We start from the raw sequence: 7,587 nt of genomic DNA on the forward strand, positions 1-7,587 counted from the left end.
GACGTCTAAGAGGCTGGAACAATCACCTCTTCAACTCCCTCTGTCAGCCCTTAAACGTCCATTGTGGAGGGGGTCGGACGTCTATAATATTATAGACGTTCGTCCCCCCATATCGGACGTTTAGGGTGCTGACAGGGTGGTTGAAGAATTAATTGTCTTCAACCACTTAGACGTCCGTGGTTGAGGGGGTCGGACGTCTATAATATTATAGACGTCTGACCCCTCCACAATAGACGTCTACAGTTTCACTTATTTACAGATATGTCACTGGTCAATTATTTACGTTGGGACTTTTGTGAAAAGAGGTCTATAAGGTGACGTTAAAGGTCAATTCTGCATTAGTGTTAGTTAAAAATCTTATAAAAAAAAACTCATAAAACTATTATACTAAGTTTAGATTGGAGATGGTATCAATATCGAATTACGGGAATTTTAGTTTTTAATTCTGGGTTAGAAAATTGTTGGTGTTCAATGTCTTTTTTCCACACAAAATCATTATATTTAAATTTTATAATTATAACTTTTAAAATGAAAAACTCTCATATTAAAACGTCCTCTATTATTTTGTCAAACAATTTTTTATCATTTTATAAGTAGACAAAATATCTACTAATCTTTTATAATTTCATCGAACTATACTTTATTCTTACCCTACCAAGATTCAAAAGTCCTTAATTTAATTCTTTTAATATCTTCCTTAATTAACACTACAAAAATATTGAATTTTAGAAGGGTTATTTTCCGGCGGTTTTGAAAACCCAGGAAATTTTCGGCGGTTTATAATAAAAACCGCCCCTAAATTGTTTTTTTATTTTTTAAATAATTTTCCAAAAATATCTACCTGACTCCCTTTTCCTAAAATACTTCATGACACATTTCTGCTCCTAATTTTCCCTATACCCTAATTCTCTCTCTCAATTCATTTCTGCCTTAGTACATTTTCCTCCAAAAAGTTCACCATAATCATTTTCCTCCAAGCCCCACACCATCTTCTTGTTGGTCTTCCCTTGCGTTGTGTTCGTCGTCGAGGCGTCGAGACGTTATGTTCGCTCTCGGAATTCCTCGCAGCTGCGTAGGTTACTTTATTTTCAGTTCATTCATTGATTCGTTTTTCTTTCTGTTCATTTTCACTCTGCGTTTGAACTTATGATTACTTTCGGAATTGAAACGGTAGAAAAGCACGTTTTAGGTTTATGATTAGTCTTGTGTTTTCTATATTAATGTATGAGAAGGGTGTGAAGTATGAGGAGGCGAGAGGCGAGGCAAGGCAAGGGGTGAGAATGATGAATCTCTTGAGCTCTGTTCCAACACAGACAACAAGGAAGCCTTTTGGAACCATGTCTGCACTGTTGGAAGCAGAGGAAGATTTTCTTCACGGATCTTGTTACACTTCAGAAATTTTAAGAAAACCCAATTAATTTGTTTTGGTTCTAAGGGATTTTCTCATTTTGCTTTGTTTTGTTTTGTTTTTTGTTTTTCTTTATAACACCCTGTTTTGGTTTGAACATGACCGTAATGTGTGACACAGGAGTGTCTCCATTAACGTCAGGGAGACTGTCTCACAGTAGTGAACCTTTGAGCGGTGGTGCTTCTTTAACTGGAACGGACAGTCCACCAATCTCTCCTTCTGACGAGTTTGACGATGTTGTCAAGGTATCTCTATGTTCCTTTCCACTTTCTTTTCTGCCTAGGTGGAACCCTCACCTACCCCACTGCTTACTTTCTCACAAGTACAATAATATTTTTGTAACTATTCTCTCACTTTTGTTCTTGTTCCTCTTCCCAATCTCACTTTTGAATGTTGTTGTATCTTGCTTCCTAGAACTAATGCTACGTGTGTAATAGTATATTTCAGCAGTTAATTTTGAAATGCTGGATGTGCTTTAAATTAGCCTTAAACATGTTGAATTGATTTCGATAATATTCATGTTAAATTAGCCTTAAACTATGCTACGTCTGTAATGCTTTTTTCTTTGTCATATAATCATGAAAAACTTAATTGAATCAAATATAATGACTTTTAGCTTTTACTACAGATCAAAATAGGTCAAGACGCAAAACAGATTCAGTAATCAACAACTAAATGGTTCAAGGAGAAAGAAAATGCACATAGATTTGTGGTTTTGAAAGTGACTTCTAATTTGATAAACAATTAGCCAATTCTGACCATAACAGGGCCTTAAGTAGGAAAATTAAATTTTTGTTAGGCTCACTGATGTGACAGAACTAAAAGGATAGAACAATTTTTGGAATATTCATACTCAAACCAGTAAAATTGTAGAAAACTAACCACAACTAAACTACTAATTTTGTGAAAGCAAGATTAAAGGAGCAAAACAGTATTGCAATTGACTCTAGAATATGTTAACAAAGTGAACTCAACATTGATTTAAGGCTGAGCATGAGTGGCTCTCAAATTTGAATTTCAAAACACATTCGGTCTCGGTGAAAAACTGATTTTAAAGAGATTTTCCTACTGTGTATAATCCCATCTTCTCAACCACAATTCAATAGTATAACTTATCTCTAGATGGTCATCTGTATAATTGAAGCTGCTTTCTATTTGAATTAGTTTTGCACTTTATGTCTTTCTTCAAAGTATAAGTGAGGGGTGGATTTAAATAATGGTGGCTAGCACAAACAATGCTGAGTTATAGCCAAAAACTTCCTTCATTAGCCTGGAATCTAGGCTAGCATTAAGATGTTGCTATAATTTGTAGAATACATTATATTTTCTAAGACACCTTCTCATCTCATAAGAAACTTAAACAGTCTAATAAGGAGAAGGAGAGTCCAGGGGCACGTCCATAATAATGGCAACACATTAAATGATTTCAAAACCACGATGGAAACAATAAGAAAGGAACATATCCATGAATATAAGTATAACCTGTAATCAAGTATAGAGTCTATAAGATAGCAAACTTTGGAGGTCAACAACCCCATCTCCAAGTCGAATTTAATATTGTCACCAATAGACCACTTAGTATCTGAGTAAGAAAAGAACATTGTGTGAAAATTAACTAATGCTAGAAATGCAAGCAAAAGATTTATATTTAAGATTTCACCATTTCTCTCAGTGGCTGTAGAATCATTACCACATTGCAAGTAACTTTTTAGTGTGTCTATACAGGCCAAAATAAAGTTTTTAGCAACTTTATCCCCAGTGTCCCCATGAAAACGAGTCAAATTCACTAGAAGATAAAGAATCAGCAGCCTACCACAAAAACAAGAAAAAACAACAGTTAGCATTTATGAAACCTTAAAGAGACATGAGAGACAGGAAAGTTTCTGCAGGAAATAGGCATGAACCTTCAAAGCCAACCAAACACCAAGCTCGCCCAAACTAAATATCAAAGCATCAAACATCTTTGTTATTCTTTTTTGTGCAGACTCAGCAGCTGATCTAGTGAAATCTGAACTTTCTAGAGTGAGTTCATGCTGAGAAACAGAAAATCCATTGTTAATAACCGCTGACAAAAAATAAATATTTCTGTACAACCAAGATTAATCATGAGAAAAACGAAATAAGTCCATGCATGATGTTACAACTAATGAAGCGAGCATATAGAGAAAAAGAATTCAATCAGAATGATATCCCAGTATAAAAGTCATCCACACTATTATTGAGTTATATATGAACTGATATATATATATATATATATATATATATATATATATATATATATATATATATATATATATATATATATATATATATATATATATATATACACTTAGATACTAGATTTAATAATTATTTTAAATTGGAATATATCTAAGATTATTCATTTTTATATTAAAATTAAGTTGAAAAAATTAATAATGTAAAACTGTGTTAAGAAAATACTATATGGGTAATATAGTTGTAAAAGTTTAGAGTGTTCTATATATGATCAAAATAAACGGTGAAGTTGGTCAGAATGATATTAGAATTTCCCTAACTAGTAAGAGAACTATTGTCTATTTTTTTAACCCTAAACTCCTTACAGTAAATGTGTTAAATAAATTTTTCTTTGCTTGTGCAATTAATTAGTAACTATTTTATTTTGCAATACTGTATATGATGCAGAAGCAAATTCATGACTTCATCATATACAAGAAAGGAGTAAAGAAAAAAATTATTAAAACGGCATCAGTTTGTATTTCATTGGTACTTAATCATAGACACACCAATTTTATTATGCAGGCAATTATGCATTTAAATAAGTGAGGCTAGCATTAAGATGTTGCTATTAGGGGACATAAGGGCAAGGTTCTTTCAAATTGATATAGTTTATGATTAAGTGAGTGAATAATGGAAACCATGAGGTGTTGTGGTGATAGTGGATTTAGTGATATTAGGAGACAGAGGGGGCAATCAACAGTGATGTTTCTTCTACCTTGGAAATTGATTTCTTAGCATAATGAAAACATTACAACATATAAGTTCTGGTGCTTCTGTTGGGTTGGTGGCTTGTATTAGGAGTAGAGAAGGGAAAAGGGTTCTTAAGGAGTTTATTAAGGAGTAAGGGGAGCAGTATTGGAATCACATGTTAATTGTATGGCTGGGAAGGTGATTCTTCTTGTCTCCTGTGTTTTTTTTTTCTGCATGCATCTGCACCTTAAACAACATTTCGTGATAAATTCATTTACACGTCTGAAAACCATATATGGCAGCAAAACCACTGTATTAGGGTGACAACACTAATGACAACAAATGCATAATCTGATTTTTTATGTAGAACTGAGTTGAATGGTAAAATTCACATGCAACCATATGTAAATTCATCCTAATTAACTACTGGAATGAAGAATTTTAACAATATAAAATGCAGAATTAAAATTCCTAATTCTAACCAAGCATGAAACCTAAACTAATAGAATTAACTAACTAAACTGTAAAAACTGGAAATGAACTTGAGAACAGGATCCAATTGATTAGAAACCATTGAAACATTAAAACAGTAGTAAAATCAAGTACCAGAATGTAAACAGCAAACTAGAATCAGTAAAGTAAAAGAACAAAATCTACGAACTAAAATCAGTAAAGCAAACATGTTAAAAGAACCAAATTATCAAAAGCAAACAAATCGGTAATAATTGTTAAATTTATTTGTATGATTTTTTTATTAAATATATTATCGACTAACTATTATGTTATATTGTAGGTATCTGATCAAGGGAGTGGGCCAAACAATGGATGTAATGAAGAAAAAAATTAGATATTGTTACTGAATACTTTTATGAGTCATACTTTTAGTATTGAACATCTATATTGAACATATGTAATGAACCTCTTTCTTTTTAATTTTTATGTATGAACAATTAGTTGTATGAATGATATTAGGTTGAACAATGTAGTTTATTTTATACAATATTACTAAATTTTAGTTTATATTAATTTATTGTTTGTTTTGTCAATAAAACCATTTTTATTATAATCTAATTTTATTACAATAAAAAAAAATGAACTATACAAATTCCCGACAGTTTTAAAACCCCGGTAAACTAAACCATCAAAAGTAGGGGCGGTTTTGAGATAACATTGGCTAGTTTCGGCGGTTTTTGAGTAGCCCCGCTATTCCCGGCGGTTTCTACAAAACCCCTGAAAATTCTGGCGGTTTCTACAAAACCCCTGGAAATTCCGGCGATTTCTACAAAACCCCTGGAAATTCCGGCGGTTTCTGAGAACCCCCGCTAATACTGGCGGTTTTTTCAGAACCGCCGGTACTTACTTCGCGATGGACGTTTTCCTACCGGTTTTTCCAACCGCGGGAAATATGATTTGCGGGGGTTAAAACCGCCGGTAATATTTTTAAAAACCCCCGGTAAAAATACAGATTTTTGTAGTGTAATTAGCTCTTTTAATTAACAACTTTTTGAGAAATTGATGAACCAATTTTTTTTTCATCCATTTTTATCTCGATTCACAATATATATATATATATATATATATATATATATATATATATATATATATATATATATATATATATATATATATATATATTATTGCATTACTAACTAGTTGCTAAAAAATATTTTATCACTTCCAAGTTTATTCTCGTAAAACCTAAATAACTGATTCAATTTACTTTCCCGTAGGAAAGATAGACATTTCTAGTTAGACATTTGGACAACAGATACAATTAAAAAATGTATTTATTTTGGGAGAAATCATTAAAATCATATTTTAGATTTTTAAAAATTGCAAATATAAAATAATTTGTTTTATATTTAGAGAGGCGTTTAATTAATAAAAGCTCGAATAATTAGTTAGCTTAAGGAGAAAATTTTTAAATTGATTTTATTTGTATTTTGTTATCCTTTTAGTTTTGACTATGTAAGATTTTGGTCCTCGAAAGTCTTTTCTTTCTCTTAAAATCAATTAAGTTTCTCTTTAGTTACTTCTGAAAATAAACAAATTTTATCACCTATAATTTTTTACTTCTTATTAATTTATTATATAAACATATATTTTAACTTTACCATATTGGGCCAATAAATTAAACACCCAATGGTTGTAAATAATAATAATAATAATAATAATAATAATAATAATAATAATAATAATAATAATAATAATAATAATTTTTATTATTATTATTATTATTATTATTATTATTATTATTATTATTATTATAATAGCTAAACAACTAAGAAGAAGAACTTTTCTGAAAAGAATAAACTTTATATTATGTCATACAAACTAATATATTTCTGTATATTTTTTTCATATATGTTTCTATAATATTAGTACATTTTTTATTTTTATTATATATTTATAAAATTTGAAAATAATTTGTTTAGTAGTCATTGTAAAATATTTAAATTTTGGTTTCAAACCACGTAACATATTTTAAGTAATTAATTATTTTTAGTTTCCAATATTCATTATAAGTTAAATGCCAAATTTACGTTACAAATTTTAAAAAGTGACATATGTTGATATTATATTACAAAAATACTAATACGCGTCATTAATTATTTAATTTTTTTGACATATAAATATTTAATTCAGATTATGTAATAACAAAGATAAAAATAATTTCATAAGTAATTTGTAGATGCGGAAAAAATTTTAATTTCGTAAATATATATAAATATATATAGTCAACTTAGCTCACACATATTATTAACTGCGAAATGAATTAAAAATAAATTTTCTTTTTTGTGAGTCTAAACTTTTGGTAACTCGGTTCGATTAATCATTAATTAATGAGTTAATGTGTTAAACCACTAAAAATATTTTATTTTTTTAATTTATTTTATATATTTATTATTTCATCGTAATGTTTATCGATTTTAGCAAACAATACTATCAAAATATAAGTTAAAATTCAAAATATTAACTCATATAATTTGACAAACAAATGAATTAAATATTAAATTATTCAAATATTATTGAACATCATTTCAGTATTTTAAAAGATGAAATTGACAACCTACACCATTAGAAGTAGTAAATAGTGTCGTTAAAATGGGTTGAGACCCGTAAGTTAATTTGGCTCACCACGGATTTGATCCAGATTGGGTTGGAAAAAAATGTGAAAATTTTGATGCGAGCCAATTTTGACCCGGTTCACCCGGGTTGAACTTGCAACC

General features: G+C 29.9%; 1 long non-coding RNA gene across 1 annotated transcript; it reads left to right on the forward strand.

Annotated features, from left to right (window-relative positions):
* Positions 1 to 876: 876 nt before the first annotated feature.
* On the forward strand, positions 877 to 5,377 carry LOC128194348 (uncharacterized). The gene is made up of 3 exons (XR_008245773.1): positions 877 to 1,072; positions 1,529 to 1,653; positions 5,151 to 5,377. It is a non-coding gene; the product is annotated as an uncharacterized LOC128194348 (long non-coding RNA).
* The last annotated feature ends 2,210 nt before the right edge of the window (positions 5,378 to 7,587 follow it).

This window comes from Vigna angularis, chromosome 10, assembly GCF_016808095.1.
Source record: "Vigna angularis cultivar LongXiaoDou No.4 chromosome 10, ASM1680809v1, whole genome shotgun sequence".
Taxonomy (NCBI): domain Eukaryota; kingdom Viridiplantae; phylum Streptophyta; class Magnoliopsida; order Fabales; family Fabaceae; genus Vigna; species Vigna angularis.